General features: G+C 41.2%; 3 long non-coding RNA genes across 3 annotated transcripts; all 3 read right to left on the reverse strand.

The window, feature by feature from the left end:
* Positions 1 to 1023: 1023 nt before the first annotated feature.
* On the reverse strand, positions 1024 to 5459 carry LOC129868726 (uncharacterized). The gene is made up of 3 exons (XR_008761802.1): positions 5390 to 5459; positions 1199 to 1346; positions 1024 to 1110 (listed from the first exon to the last, which is right to left on the reverse strand). It is a non-coding gene; the product is annotated as an uncharacterized LOC129868726 (long non-coding RNA).
* An 813-nt stretch (positions 5460 to 6272) lies between these two features.
* LOC129815307 (uncharacterized) lies at positions 6273 to 10151 on the reverse strand. The gene is made up of 2 exons (XR_008753409.1): positions 10059 to 10151; positions 6273 to 9946 (listed from the first exon to the last, which is right to left on the reverse strand). It is a non-coding gene; the product is annotated as an uncharacterized LOC129815307 (long non-coding RNA).
* Positions 10152 to 12172: 2021 nt separating this feature from the next.
* On the reverse strand, positions 12173 to 16608 carry LOC129868733 (uncharacterized). The gene is made up of 3 exons (XR_008761804.1): positions 16539 to 16608; positions 12348 to 12495; positions 12173 to 12259 (listed from the first exon to the last, which is right to left on the reverse strand). It is a non-coding gene; the product is annotated as an uncharacterized LOC129868733 (long non-coding RNA).
* Between the last annotated feature and the right edge of the window lie 106 nt (positions 16609 to 16714).

The raw sequence follows: 16714 nt of genomic DNA on the forward strand, positions 1-16714 counted from the left end.
GGCCACATGCGCAGTCCTCATGCCTCCTTGCAGCATGCCTAAGGCCCCTTGACACAGGTGAGCAGGGACCCTGGGCATCTTTCTTTTGGTGTTTTTCAGAGTCAGTAGAAAGGCCTCTTTAGTGTCCTAAGTTTTCATAACTGTGCCCTTAATTGACTACTGTCTCCAAGCTGTTAGTGTCTTAATGACCGTTCCACAGGTGCTTGTTCATTAATTGTTTATGATTCATTGAACAAGCATGGGAAATGCTGTTTAAACCCTTTACAATGAAGATCTGTGAAGTTATTTGGATTTTTATGAATTATCTTTGTAAGACAGGGTCCTGAAAAAGGGACGTTTCTTTTTTGCTGAGTTTAGTAGTAAGCTTGGTGGATTTGTCCTTACCCTCTTTGGTCATCTTGCAGGTGACAATGGAGTGGCCCTTGCAGGTGCCACGCGTCATCTTAGCCTTGTAGTACACCCCTTCTCTCCCTGCTTTGATGAGTTGCTGTATGCCCAGCCCTGATGTGTTGAATGAAGAACCCTGGGAAATGAAGTCCCCGCTGTTACAACATTCTACAGCAAGATTTAAATATGAGAATGTTTTTTTACCCTGTAGCTTTTTCTTCAAACTAAGTTTACCGTTTGCTGTGGTCTCCAGAGAGACCTAGAAGCTGACTTGGTTGTCTGCCTGAGCAGGGGAGTGGGCGAGCTGGTGTTCTGATACTCCTGTCCCAGAGTGACAGAGACAAGCTCTAGTGGGCTTCTAGTCTCACGCACTAGACACTTCCTCAAGGTTAGGGGACTTATAGCTGGGGGGTTGGATGGAGGAGCTTTGCCCAATTGACGCTCAACACCCTGCAGCTCTCGAATGGTGTGAATCAAAGTGCGATACCTGGAAAGGGTATGAAAAAAGTTAGTGTTATACTGTATATTACTGCATCCAGTATGGAATTAACACATCCACTGCTGATACTGTATTAAGGAAAGGTACACGTTTGATATGTTAACAAGTAGTTGAGCTATAAACTTACTTAATTGTCCACAGAATGGCCAGTAAAAGGACAATGGTAACAGTAAACCCAGAAATACCGATTAAAATGTAGAACATCCCATTCAATTTGACACCATCTGAGAAAAGACATGTTCACCGTTACATCAAAGCATGAGAAACCGTCATCAGTAAACTTCTCACATGACATATGATTACATGACTCACCTACTACAGGATCTGTTGAGAATGTATTATCAATATAATTTATTATATTTGAAGGTCTTGTTACGTTGCTGATGAGGGAGGTTTTTGTGTGATTGTTGCTTGCATTCACATATGACATTGTTCTGTTGAGTGCGCACATTGCCTTCATCTGAGGAATCAAGAGCAAAAATATGAAATGATGAGCAAGGAGTTGTTCTAAAGTCCCCATCCACATGGGGATGGGACCACAACGGAGAAGATGGAAAGCTTCAAGTTCATCAGCGTACACATCACTGACAATCTGAAATGGTCTACCCACACAAACAGTGTGTACCTCAGGAGGCTGAAGAAATTTGAATTGGCCCCTAAGAACCTCTAACTTTTACAGATGCACAATTGAGAGCATCCTGTCGGGCTGTATCACCGCCTGATACGGCACCAGCAACCGCAGGGCTCTCCAGAGGGTGGTGCAGTCTGCCCAACGCATCACCGGGGACACACTGCCTGCCCTCCAGGACACCTACAGCACACAATGTCACAGGAAGGCCAAAAAGATCATCAAGGACATCAACCACCTAAGCCACGGCCTGTTCACCCCGCTATCATCCAGAAAGCGAGGTCAGTACAGGTGCATCAAAGCTGGGTCCAAGAGACTGAAAAACAGCTTCTGTCTCAAGGCCATCAGACTGTTAAATAGCCATCACTAGCCAGCTACCACCCGGTTACTCAACCCTGCACCTTAGAGGCTGCTGCCCTATATACATTGTCATGACGTGGCCCTTTCTGGGTATAGATCGGGGCTTCCCCCTCTCTGTCTCTCCTACACCCAGGTTCCGTAATCTCAGGTCGTAAATTCCTGGCGGAGACTCTATTCCCCTTTTCATGTAGAGAGACCACAGAGTGAACAAAGGATTTCACATGGCCGTACCCCTAAATCCCCAAAATGGGAAAATGAAACACAATGTCCACTTGTGAGAAGGTGGGAATGGTCCGTGGACACTTAAGGGAAGGGAATGACGAGCGTGTTTCATTTGGTGACCTCAGAGAAGACAGGAAACATAGATAACTACAGTTGAAGTCAGAAGTTTACATACACCTTAGCCAAATACATTTAAACTCAGTTTTTCACAATTCCTGACATTTAATCAGAGTAAAAATTCCCTGTCTTAGGTCAGTTAGGATCATCAATTTATTTTAAGAATGTGAAATGTCTGTCTGATTTATTTCAGCTTATTTCAGCTTATCAGCTTATCAGCTTTATCACATTCCCAGTGGGTCAGAAGTTTACATACACTCAATTAGTATTTGGTAGCATTGCCTTTAAATTGTTTCACTTGGGTCAAACATTTCGGGTAGCGTTCCACGAGCTTCCAACAATAAGTTGGGTGAATTTTGGCCCATTCCTCCTGACAGAGCGGATGTAACTGAGTCAGGTTTGTAGGCCTCCTTGCTCGCACACGCTTTTTCAGTTCTGCCCACAAATGTTCTATAAGATTGAAGTCAGGGCTTTGTGATGGCCACTCCAATACCTTGACTTTGTTGTTCTTAAGCCATTTTGCAACAACTTTGGAAGTATGCTTGGGGTCATTGTCCATTTGGAAGACCCATTTGCGACCAAGCTTTAACTTCCTAACTGATGTCTTGAGATGTTGCTTCAATAAATCCACATAATTTTCCTCCTCATGATGCCATCTATTTTGTGAAGCGCACCAGTCCCTCCTGCAGCAAAGCACCCCCACAACATGATGCTGCCTCCCCCGTGCTTCACGGTTGGGATGGTGTTCTTCGGCTTGCAAGCCCCCCCCCCCTTTTCCTCCAAACATAACGATGGTCATTATGGCCAAACAGTTCTATTTTTGCTTCATCAGACCAGAGGACATTTCTCAAAAAATTACGGTCTTTGTCCCCATGTGCAGTTGCAAACCATAGTCTGGTTTTTTTATGGCGGTTTTGGAGCAGTGGCTTGTCCTTAATGAGCGGCCTTTCAGGTTGTTGATATAGGACTCGTTTTACTGTGGATATGGATACTTTTGTACCTGTTTCCTCCAGCATCTTCACAGGGTCCTTTGCTGTTGTTCTGAGATTGATTTGCACTTTTCGCAGCAAAGTACGTTCATCTCTAGGAGACAGATTGTGTCTCCTTCCTGAGCGGTATGATGGCTGCATGGTCCCATGGTGTTTATACTTGCGTACTATTGTTTGTACAGATGAACGTGGTACTGTCAGGCGTTTGGAAATTGCTCTCAAGGATAAACCAGACGGTTTAGAAGGTCTACAGAAGGTCTACAATTTTTTCTGAGGTTTTGGCTGATTTCTTTTGACTTTCCCATGATGTCAAGCAAAGAGGCACTGAGTTTGAAGGTAGGCCTTGAAATACATCCACAGGTACACCTCCAATTGACTCAAATGATGTCATGGCTTTAGAAGCTTCTGATAGGCTAATTGACATCATTTATCAGAAGCTTCTAAAGCCATGACATCATTTTCTGGAATTTTTCAAGCTGTTTAAAGGCAAAGTCAACTTAGTGTAGGTAAACTTCTGACCCACTGGAATTGTGATACAATGAATTATAAGTGAGATAATCTGTCTGTAAACAATTGTTGGAAAAATGACTTGTGTCATGCACAAAGTGGATGTCCTAACCGACTTGACAAAACTATAGTTTGTTAACAAGAAATTTGTGGAGTGGTTGAAAAACGAGTTTTAATGACTCCAACCTAAGTGTATGTAAACTTCCATCCTCAACTGTATATCTCTGATTGTGCACATTTCTCAATTATGGTGTTTTCATCTAATTTTTGTATCAAATGAATGAGTTGAAGATGAAACTATTTGTGAAATGATGTAATGTGATGTTAAGCCTTTAATGTGAGAGAATTGTATTCCCTTTAAAGTTTAACTAAGTCATTGGCCTGCCCCTGTGAGCACAGACATGATCAGGCATCATAGAACTGCCTTTTCTACTGTTACAAATAAACCCCCCCTGAGGAAATCCTCTTCAGAACACACGTACCTCTGTGTAAACTGAGGTGGCACAGGTTTGAATACCAAGACTAAGCAAACCCACAGCGTGAGGTGTGATTGCGAATAGTTATTGAATTCCTAACCATATCACGTGGAGCATTGGCTACACGGCTGGAAATGGTTAAACTCTGAGACTATCGATCCCTACAGAATAAGAGCAAATCTTCAATACTAATTACTAGTCTGTAGCTAGAAATTATGTAAACCTGGGATGCGAAGAGATCACGACGACACATGGGTGTAAATATATATTGATCGCTATTATTCCCGAATGAGTGAGCGTTCATGTGCAAAGGATTAGCATTTCAATTAATATAATTATCAACTGTGTGTAGTGATCCCTTTTGTCTTTCCCGCTCTTTCTGTCCACACACTTCCCTTTGTCCACCAAGCCGTCATATTGGCTTAGCCCACTGGGGAACCTTCCCTATCCTTGTTAGCAACCTATCTACTGTTTGTTTGTTTATGCATTTCTCTGATTATTTAGTTAGTAAATAAATTATTAAGCCAATTGGTGTATGAATGATTCATTGTAAAGGCTGGGTTCGTGCAGATAACCAACAATTTACAGCGTTTGGAATGCGACTGACGTAAGGTAAATAATAATTCATTAATAGAAGACTAATTGATCAGATATGAAAATATCTGAAGAGTTATATTCGGGAAAATTATAACTTGGTAATCTGAAGATTTTCCTTGGTGTCCCGACTTCCTAGTTAATTACATTTACATGATTAGTTTAATCACGTAATAATAATTAGAGAATTGATTTGATAAAATAACAGTCTTCACTTTTAATGATGCCAAAGACACGACAACATGGTCATGGAATCACTGGCCACTTTAATACTGGGACACTAGTCACTTTAATAATATTTACATGCTGCTTTACTCATCTTATATGTATATACTGTATTCTATTTTATTTTAGCCATTGCCACTCCGACATTGCTCGTCCTAACATTTATATATTTCTTAATTCCATTGTTTTACTTTTAGATTTGTGTATTGTGAATTGTTAGATACTACTGCACTGTTGAAACTAGGAACACAAGCATTTCGCTACACCCGCAATAATATCTTCTAAATATGTGTATGTGACCAATAAAATGTTATTTGAAGTAGGCATTGAGCTATAATTACTTTTGAATTAGTTATATTGAGCTGATATAGAGAGGAGATCTCACCCATAGAGCCCATGCAGGTAGATATTCAAACACCTTCTATCCAAATTCATGTGAAATCTTTTCTATTGTGATCACTGTGTGGACCACCTACATATGTTCTTCACCTCACTTCCTGTTGTCCCTCACTCACAGGAAAGAGGAGCGCAGTCTTCAGAAACACTGTCTCGCTGCAACAATTTAACTTTCAAGTCATCCTACATTCATGCACTAGTATGAGCTTTTGGGTGACAATTAAAAGCGGCTGTTGATTAACACTGACGGGCCACTTATCGTTTTAAATTTAACATTAAGAGTTAAAGCTGGAAATTTGGCCATGTGTAAAAAAATTAATTGTTCCATTTAGTCATCTCTCTGTGGTTATCAAGTGTGTGTCAGAGGGCTATGAGGTGGGAGGCATTTCCCTGCAGTGCTCTGATGTTTACATTCACCAACAGTTACAGATGTCTAAGGGGGATGGGTGTCTATTTTGTGGTTTCCTTTGAGGAAATACTTCTACGACAGTTCTTTGAGCTTTGCTTGTCAAATATATGTGGTCCTAAGGTTTATTAACAGTCCATTCTGAGAATATTGTCTAGCTTAGGCTAGTTATGACATTGTTATTAAGTCCTGACCATTAGACATTTACCTTACATTTTTCATGTTAACCATCCCAATTTTTTTTAACCTTTATTTAACTAGACAAGTCAGTTAATTTTAGAACAAATTCTTATTTTCAATGACGGCCTTGGAACAGTGGGTTAACTGCCTTGTTCAGGGGCAGAACAACAGATTTACCTTGTCAGCTTGGGGATTCGATCTTGCAATCTTTCGGTTACTAGTCCAATGCTCTAACCACTAAGCTACCTGCCGCCGAATAAGTTTGTACAAGAAAAAGGGAGACAGGTTGTATAGTTCATTGGCTGCTTTAATAGTCACAGAAACTAATTCACTCCATATACAATGCAGATCTTCACAGCTCATATTCCAATACATCTTTTTTCCAAAAGTATTTATGTACATTTCAGTTTTTCCTCAAGGGTTATTGCAAAATAAAATTTCAATTTAAACATTTTACAAAAGTACATGAAATAAATTAAAAAACTAAATAGACATAAAAAATAAATAAATCATTCAGTAGTATTCACTGCATCAAGCTTTTCAGGGGGACAATACTGAAAATGACCACGGCAATAGCTGGCTAATGTTAAAATGTAAAAAAATATAATTGTCATCAGGATGTGTATCGTTCTACCATCATAGGCCAGGTAGAGTTGGTAGGTTTCTGTCCAGCTGTTATAATCAGTAATTGATTCACCAAATAAAGCATATACCTCAACAAGACTTTTAAGAAATGAGAGCTATGTATTGTAATGGATATACTATAGCTCACAGCCTAAAGAGTAGGATTTTTTTCTCCATCTGATTAGATTCAATTCAACTCCTATGTTTCACATAGTGTATGTCAATATAGTTATAGTAAATACATATTTCAAAGCTCAGAGGGAAAAGCTACCTATTCACTTGTTGCATAACGGTAAGGTATAACTGCTCAAACTGTCTAATGTCCCACTCTGCCTAAATCAAATACCTCATACCTATGGCATTCAAAAAGATGCAACATTCACAACTTCTGCCCTTCGAAGTTGTGATCTCATGACTAGCATTAGGGCTCCCGAGTGGCGCAGCGGTCTAAGGCACTGCATCTCAGTGCTAAAGGCGTCACTACAAACACCCTGGTTTGAATCCAGGCTGTATAACAAACGGCCGTGATTGGGAGTCCCATAGGGCGGCGCACAATTGGTCCAGCGTCGTCTGGGTTTGGCCAGTGTAGACGGTCATTGTAAATAAGAATTTGATCAAAACTGACTTGCCTAGTTAAATAAAACATTAAGATAATATACAGTTGAAATCGGATGTTTACATACACTTAGGTTGGAGTCATTAAAACTCGTTTTTCATCCACTCCACAAATTTCTTGTTAACAAACTATAGTTTTGGCGAGCCGGGTAGGACATCTACTTTGTGCATGACAAGTCATTTTTCCAACAATTGTTTACAGACAGATTGTTTCACTTATAATTCACTGTATCACAATTCCAGTGGGTCCGAAATGTACATACACTATGTTGACTGTGCCTTTAAACAGCTTGGAAAATTCCAGAAAATGTCATGGCTTTATAAGCTTGATAGGCTAATTGACGTCATTTGAGTCAATTGGAGGTGTACCTGTGGATGTATTTCAAGGCCTACCTTCAAACTCAGTGGCTCTTTGCTTGACATCATGGGAAAATCAAAAGAAATCAGCAAAAACCTCAGAAAATAATTGTAGACCTCCACAAGTCTGGTTCATCCTTGGGAGCAATTTCCAAACGCCTGATAGTACCACGTTCATCTGTACAAACAATAGTACGCAAGTATAAACACCATGGGACGACGCAGCCATCATTACCGCCCAGGAAGGAGACGCGTTCTGTCTCCTTGAGATGAACGTACTTTGGTGCGAAAAGTGCAAATCAATCCCAGAACAACAGCAAAGGACCTTGTGAAGATGCTGGAGGAAACGGGTACAAACGTATCTATATCCACAGTAAAACGAGTCCTATATCGACATAACCTGAAAGGCCGCTCAGCAAGGAAGAAGCCACTACTCCAAAGCCACCAGTAAAAAGATCATACTTTTTGGAGAAATGTCTGATGAAACAAAAATTGAACTGTTTGGCCATAATGACCATCGTTATTTTTGGAGTAAAAAGGGGGACGCTTACAAGCCGAAGAACACCATCCCAACCGTGAAGCACGGGGGTGGCAGCATCCTGTTGTGGGGGTGCTTTGCTGCAGGAGGGAATAATGCACTTCAAAATATAGATTGCATCATGAGGGAGGAAAATTATGTAGATATTTTGAAGCAACATCTCAAGACATCAGTCAGGAAGTTAAAGCTTGGTCGCAAATGGGTCTTCCAAATGGACAATGACCCCAAGCATACTTCCAAAGTTGTGGCAAAATGGCTTAAGGACAACAAAGTCAAGGTATTGGAGTGGCCATCACAAAGCCCTGACCTCAATCCTATAGAAAATTTGTGGGCAGAACTGAAAAAGCTTGTGCGAGCAAGGACTGAGTTTAAATGTGTTTGGCTAAGGTGTATGTAAACTTCCAACTTCAACTGTATACGCTACCATTCAAAAGTTTAGGGTCACTTAGAAATGTCATTGTTTCTGAAGGAAAATCACATATTTTGTCCATTAAAATAGCATCAAATTGATAAGATATACAGTGTAGACATTGTTAATGTTGTCAATGACTTGTAGCTGGAAACGGCAGATTTTTTATGGAATTTCTACATAGGTGTACAGAGGCCCATTATCAGCAACCATCACACCTGTGTTCCAATGGCACGTTGTGTTAGCTAATCCAAGTTTATAATTTTAAAAGGCTAATTGATCATTAGAAAACCCTTTTGCAAAGATGTTAGCACAGCTGAAAACTGTTGTTCTGATTAAAGAAGCTCAAGTAGTCTAAAGAAGGCCAGTTTTATTGCATCAGCATTTGTGGGTTCGATTACAGGCTCAAAATGTCCAGAAACAAAACTTATTTCTGAAACTCGTCAGTCTATTCTTGCTCTGAGAAATGAAGGCTATTCCAGATCTCGTACAATGCTGTGTACTACTCCCTTCACAGAACAGCGCAAACTGGCTCTAACCAGAATAGAAAGAGTGGGAGGCCCCGGTGCACAACTGAGCAAGAGGACAAGTACATTAGTGTGTCTAGTTTGAGAAAGACGCCTCAAGTCCTCAACTGTCAGCTTCATTAAATAGTACCCGCAAAACACCAGTCTCAACGTCAACAGGGAAGAGGCGACTCCGGGATGCTGGCCTTCTAGGCAGAGTTGTAAAGAAAAAGCCATATTTCAGACTGGCCAATAAAAAGAAAATATTAAGATGGCAAAAAGAACACAGACACTGGACAGAGGAACTCTGTCTAGAAGGCCAGCATCCCAGAGTCGCCTCTTCACTGTTGACGTTGCTGATAATAGGCCTCTGTACGCCTATGTAGATATTACATAAAAATCTGCCGTTTCCAGCTACAGTAGTCATTTACAACATTAACAATGTCTACACTGTATATCTTATCAATTTTATGTTACTTTAATGGACAAAAAGTGCTTTTCTTTCAAAAACAGACATTTCTAAGTGACCCCAAACTTTTGAACGGTAGTGTATATAAAGAATTGTGTTAAATTGGGCACAATGATACAGTATGATACAGCCTGTTGGTGGCACTACTGTAATGACACGACTCTTGATGTGATAACATCACAATGTTGTGATGGAACAGACTGATATGTTGTTGGAATGGACCTACACACAAATGGTACAGATCAGATGCTACAGGAAGATTCTCTCAGATACTCTCACCTGAGGCTTTGTTCTTAAAAGACCTGACACGATAAACAAACAAAAGGTACATTGCAATGCAAATACAAATACAATACATCCCTGCTCAGTTGATGTTGATTCACTTGCAGGAAACTGCGCAGGGTCCCACTGCTCACCGACTCCAGGATCAACATATAAGGCGCTGGAGTAAAGGAAAATTAAACACACACAACACCACCTTACTGTATAACTTTTTTTCATGGTCCAAATTTCAGAAACAATGAACGCTTAATAAACGAGTATGTGACTCTTACCCTGTGTGATGTTCCAGTCTAGCAGCTGCAGCACATTCTTGTGGGTACCCAGCTTCCTCATGATGTTCACCTCTCTGGCTACCCTCCTGTGGGTAACCCCTAGAGAGGACAAACCACGCTTATCAACTGTTTTGGTAGGTATAAGCTCCTGGGTGCATTTCAAACAGTAAACTTCTGATGGTGAGGGCTGTGATTGGTCCATGTATTATTGTGCATTGGCTTTTTGGTATTGACTAACAACGTTAAATAAACTCAGCAAAAAAAGAAATGTCCTCTCACTGTCAACTGCGTTTATTTTCAGCAAACTTAACATGTGTAAATATTTGTATGAACATAACAATATTCAACAACTGAGACATAAACTGAACAGCTTCCAAAGACAAGTGACTAACAGAAATGGAATAATGTGTCCATGAACAAAGGAGGGGGTCAAAATAAAAAATAACAGTCAGTATCTGGTGTGGCCACCAGCTGCATTAGGTACTGCAGCGCATCTTCTCCTCATGGACTGCAACAGATTTGCCAGTTCTTGCTGTGAGATGTTACCCTACTCTTACAACAAGACATTCCTATCTAGCAGGAAATCACTCACAGAACAAGCAGTATGGCTGGTGGCATTGTCATGCTGGAGGGTCATGACAAGATGAGCCTGCAGGAAGGGAACCACATTAGGGAGGAGGATGTCTTCCTTATAACCCACAGCGTTGAGATTGCCTGCAATGACAGCAAGCTCAGTCCGATGATGCTGTGACACAGCGTCCCAGACCATGACGGACCCTCCACCTCCAAAACGATCCCGCTCCAGAGTACAGGCCTCGGTGTAACGCTCATTCCTTCGACGATAAACGCGAATCCGACAATCACCCCTGGTGAGACAAAACTATGACTCGTCGGTGAAGAGCACTTTTTGCCAGTCCTGTCTGGTCCAGTGACGGTGGGTTTGTGCCCATAGGCAACATTGTTGCCGGTGATGTCTGGTGAGGTGTTGTTACACGTGGTCTGCCACTGCGAGGACAATCAGCTGTCCGTCCTGTCTCCGTGTAGCGCTGTCTTAGGCATCTCACAGTATGGACATTGCAATTTATTGCCCTGGCCACATGCGCAGTCCTCATGCCTCCTTGCAGCATGCCTAAGGCCCCTTGACACAGGTGAGCAGGGACCCTGGGCATCTTTCTTTTGGTGTTTTTCAGAGTCAGTAGAAAGGCCTCTTTAGTGTCCTAAGTTTTCATAACTGTGCCCTTAATTGACTACTGTCTCCAAGCTGTTAGTGTCTTAATGACCGTTCCACAGGTGCTTGTTCATTAATTGTTTATGATTCATTGAACAAGCATGGGAAATGCTGTTTAAACCCTTTACAATGAAGATCTGTGAAGTTATTTGGATTTTTATGAATTATCTTTGTAAGACAGGGTCCTGAAAAAGGGACGTTTCTTTTTTGCTGAGTTTAGTAGTAAGCTTGGTGGATTTGTCCTTACCCTCTTTGGTCATCTTGCAGGTGACAATGGAGTGGCCCTTGCAGGTGCCACGCGTCATCTTAGCCTTGTAGTACACCCCTTCTCTCCCTGCTTTGATGAGTTGCTGTATGCCCAGCCCTGATGTGTTGAATGAAGAACCCTGGGAAATGAAGTCCCCGCTGTTACAACATTCTACAGCAAGATTTAAATATGAGAATGTTTTTTTACCCTGTAGCTTTTTCTTCAAACTAAGTTTACCGTTTGCTGTGGTCTCCAGAGAGACCTAGAAGCTGACTTGGTTGTCTGCCTGAGCAGGGGAGTGGGCGAGCTGGTGTTCTGATACTCCTGTCCCAGAGTGACAGAGACAAGCTCTAGTGGGCTTCTAGTCTCACGCACTAGACACTTCCTCAAGGTTAGGGGACTTATAGCTGGGGGGTTGGATGGAGGAGCTTTGCCCAATTGACGCTCAACACCCTGCAGCTCTCGAATGGTGTGAATCAAAGTGCGATACCTGGAAAGGGTATGAAAAAAGTTAGTGTTATACTGTATATTACTGCATCCAGTATGGAATTAACACATCCACTGCTGATACTGTATTAAGGAAAGGTACACGTTTGATATGTTAACAAGTAGTTGAGCTATAAACTTACTTAATTGTCCACAGAATGGCCAGTAAAAGGACAATGGTAACAGTAAACCCAGAAATACCGATTAAAATGTAGAACATCCCATTCAATTTGACACCATCTGAGAAAAGACATGTTCACCGTTACATCAAAGCATGAGAAACCGTCATCAGTAAACTTCTCACATGACATATGATTACATGACTCACCTACTACAGGATCTGTTGAGAATGTATTATCAATATAATTTATTATATTTGAAGGTCTTGTTACGTTGCTGATGAGGGAGGTTTTTGTGTGATTGTTGCTTGCATTCACATATGACATTGTTCTGTTGAGTGCGCACATTGCCTTCATCTGAGGAATCAAGAGCAAAAATATGAAATGATGAGCAAGGAGTTGTTCTAAAGTCCCCATCCACATGGGGATGGGACCACAACGGAGAAGATGGAAAGCTTCAAGTTCATCAGCGTACACATCACTGACAATCTGAAATGGTCTACCCACACAAACAGTGTGTACCTCAGGAGGCTGAAGAAATTTGAATTGGCCCCTAAGAACCTCTAACTTTTACAGATGCACAATTGAGAGCATCCTGTCGGGCTGTATCACCGCCTGATACGGCACCAGCAACCGCAGGGCTCTCCAGAGGGTGGTGCAGTCTGCCCAACGCATCACCGGGGACACACTGCCTGCCCTCCAGGACACCTACAGCACACAATGTCACAGGAAGGCCAAAAAGATCATCAAGGACATCAACCACCTAAGCCACGGCCTGTTCACCCCGCTATCATCCAGAAAGCGAGGTCAGTACAGGTGCATCAAAGCTGGGTCCAAGAGACTGAAAAACAGCTTCTGTCTCAAGGCCATCAGACTGTTAAATAGCCATCACTAGCCAGCTACCACCCGGTTACTCAACCCTGCACCTTAGAGGCTGCTGCCCTATATACATTGTCATGACGTGGCCCTTTCTGGGTATAGATCGGGGCTTCCCCCTCTCTGTCTCTCCTACACCCAGGTTCCGTAATCTCAGGTCGTAAATTCCTGGCGGAGACTCTATTCCCCTTTTCATGTAGAGAGACCACAGAGTGAACAAAGGATTTCACATGGCCGTACCCCTAAATCCCCAAAATGGGAAAATGAAACACAATGTCCACTTGTGAGAAGGTGGGAATGGTCCGTGGACACTTAAGGGAAGGGAATGACGAGCGTGTTTCATTTGGTGACCTCAGAGAAGACAGGAAACATAGATAACTACAGTTGAAGTCAGAAGTTTACATACACCTTAGCCAAATACATTTAAACTCAGTTTTTCACAATTCCTGACATTTAATCAGAGTAAAAATTCCCTGTCTTAGGTCAGTTAGGATCATCAATTTATTTTAAGAATGTGAAATGTCTGTCTGATTTATTTCAGCTTATTTCAGCTTATCAGCTTATCAGCTTTATCACATTCCCAGTGGGTCAGAAGTTTACATACACTCAATTAGTATTTGGTAGCATTGCCTTTAAATTGTTTCACTTGGGTCAAACATTTCGGGTAGCGTTCCACGAGCTTCCAACAATAAGTTGGGTGAATTTTGGCCCATTCCTCCTGACAGAGCGGATGTAACTGAGTCAGGTTTGTAGGCCTCCTTGCTCGCACACGCTTTTTCAGTTCTGCCCACAAATGTTCTATAAGATTGAAGTCAGGGCTTTGTGATGGCCACTCCAATACCTTGACTTTGTTGTTCTTAAGCCATTTTGCAACAACTTTGGAAGTATGCTTGGGGTCATTGTCCATTTGGAAGACCCATTTGCGACCAAGCTTTAACTTCCTAACTGATGTCTTGAGATGTTGCTTCAATAAATCCACATAATTTTCCTCCTCATGATGCCATCTATTTTGTGAAGCGCACCAGTCCCTCCTGCAGCAAAGCACCCCCACAACATGATGCTGCCTCCCCCGTGCTTCACGGTTGGGATGGTGTTCTTCGGCTTGCAAGCCCCCCCCCCCTTTTCCTCCAAACATAACGATGGTCATTATGGCCAAACAGTTCTATTTTTGCTTCATCAGACCAGAGGACATTTCTCAAAAAATTACGGTCTTTGTCCCCATGTGCAGTTGCAAACCATAGTCTGGTTTTTTTATGGCGGTTTTGGAGCAGTGGCTTGTCCTTAATGAGCGGCCTTTCAGGTTGTTGATATAGGACTCGTTTTACTGTGGATATGGATACTTTTGTACCTGTTTCCTCCAGCATCTTCACAGGGTCCTTTGCTGTTGTTCTGAGATTGATTTGCACTTTTCGCAGCAAAGTACGTTCATCTCTAGGAGACAGATTGTGTCTCCTTCCTGAGCGGTATGATGGCTGCATGGTCCCATGGTGTTTATACTTGCGTACTATTGTTTGTACAGATGAACGTGGTACTGTCAGGCGTTTGGAAATTGCTCTCAAGGATAAACCAGACGGTTTAGAAGGTCTACAGAAGGTCTACAATTTTTTCTGAGGTTTTGGCTGATTTCTTTTGACTTTCCCATGATGTCAAGCAAAGAGGCACTGAGTTTGAAGGTAGGCCTTGAAATACATCCACAGGTACACCTCCAATTGACTCAAATGATGTCATGGCTTTAGAAGCTTCTGATAGGCTAATTGACATCATTTATCAGAAGCTTCTAAAGCCATGACATCATTTTCTGGAATTTTTCAAGCTGTTTAAAGGCAAAGTCAACTTAGTGTAGGTAAACTTCTGACCCACTGGAATTGTGATACAATGAATTATAAGTGAGATAATCTGTCTGTAAACAATTGTTGGAAAAATGACTTGTGTCATGCACAAAGTGGATGTCCTAACCGACTTGACAAAACTATAGTTTGTTAACAAGAAATTTGTGGAGTGGTTGAAAAACGAGTTTTAATGACTCCAACCTAAGTGTATGTAAACTTCCATCCTCAACTGTATATCTCTGATTGTGCACATTTCTCAATTATGGTGTTTTCATCTAATTTTTGTATCAAATGAATGAGTTGAAGATGAAACTATTTGTGAAATGATGTAATGTGATGTTAAGCCTTTAATGTGAGAGAATTGTATTCCCTTTAAAGTTTAACTAAGTCATTGGCCTGCCCCTGTGAGCACAGACATGATCAGGCATCATAGAACTGCCTTTTCTACTGTTACAAATAAACCCCCCCTGAGGAAATCCTCTTCAGAACACACGTACCTCTGTGTAAACTGAGGTGGCACAGGTTTGAATACCAAGACTAAGCAAACCCACAGCGTGAGGTGTGATTGCGAATAGTTATTGAATTCCTAACCATATCACGTGGAGCATTGGCTACACGGCTGGAAATGGTTAAACTCTGAGACTATCGATCCCTACAGAATAAGAGCAAATCTTCAATACTAATTACTAGTCTGTAGCTAGAAATTATGTAAACCTGGGATGCGAAGAGATCACGACGACACATGGGTGTAAATATATATTGATCGCTATTATTCCCGAATGAGTGAGCGTTCATGTGCAAAGGATTAGCATTTCAATTAATATAATTATCAACTGTGTGTAGTGATCCCTTTTGTCTTTCCCGCTCTTTCTGTCCACACACTTCCCTTTGTCCACCAAGCCGTCATATTGGCTTAGCCCACTGGGGAACCTTCCCTATCCTTGTTAGCAACCTATCTACTGTTTGTTTGTTTATGCATTTCTCTGATTATTTAGTTAGTAAATAAATTATTAAGCCAATTGGTGTATGAATGATTCATTGTAAAGGCTGGGTTCGTGCAGATAACCAACAATTTACAGCGTTTGGAATGCGACTGACGTAAGGTAAATAATAATTCATTAATAGAAGACTAATTGATCAGATATGAAAATATCTGAAGAGTTATATTCGGGAAAATTATAACTTGGTAATCTGAAGATTTTCCTTGGTGTCCCGACTTCCTAGTTAATTACATTTACATGATTAGTTTAATCACGTAATAATAATTAGAGAATTGATTTGATAAAATAACAGTCTTCACTTTTAATGATGCCAAAGACACGACAACATGGTCATGGAATCACTGGCCACTTTAATACTGGGACACTAGTCACTTTAATAATATTTACATGCTGCTTTACTCATCTTATATGTATATACTGTATTCTATTTTATTTTAGCCATTGCCACTCCGACATTGCTCGTCCTAACATTTATATATTTCTTAATTCCATTGTTTTACTTTTAGATTTGTGTATTGTGAATTGTTAGATACTACTGCACTGTTGAAACTAGGAACACAAGCATTTCGCTACACCCGCAATAATATCTTCTAAATATGTGTATGTGACCAATAAAATGTTATTTGAAGTAGGCATTGAGCTATAATTACTTTTGAATTAGTTATATTGAGCTGATATAGAGAGGAGATCTCACCCATAGAGCCCATGCAGGTAGATATTCAAACACCTTCTATCCAAATTCATGTGAAATCTTTTCTATTGTGATCACTGTGTGGACCACCTACATATGTTCTTCACCTCACTTCCTGTTGTCCCTCACTCACAGGAAAGAGGAGCGCAGTCTTCAGAAACACTGTCTCGCTGCAACAA

The sequence above is a fragment of the Salvelinus fontinalis genome, chromosome 2, assembly GCF_029448725.1.
Source record: "Salvelinus fontinalis isolate EN_2023a chromosome 2, ASM2944872v1, whole genome shotgun sequence".
NCBI lineage: Eukaryota > Metazoa > Chordata > Actinopteri > Salmoniformes > Salmonidae > Salvelinus > Salvelinus fontinalis.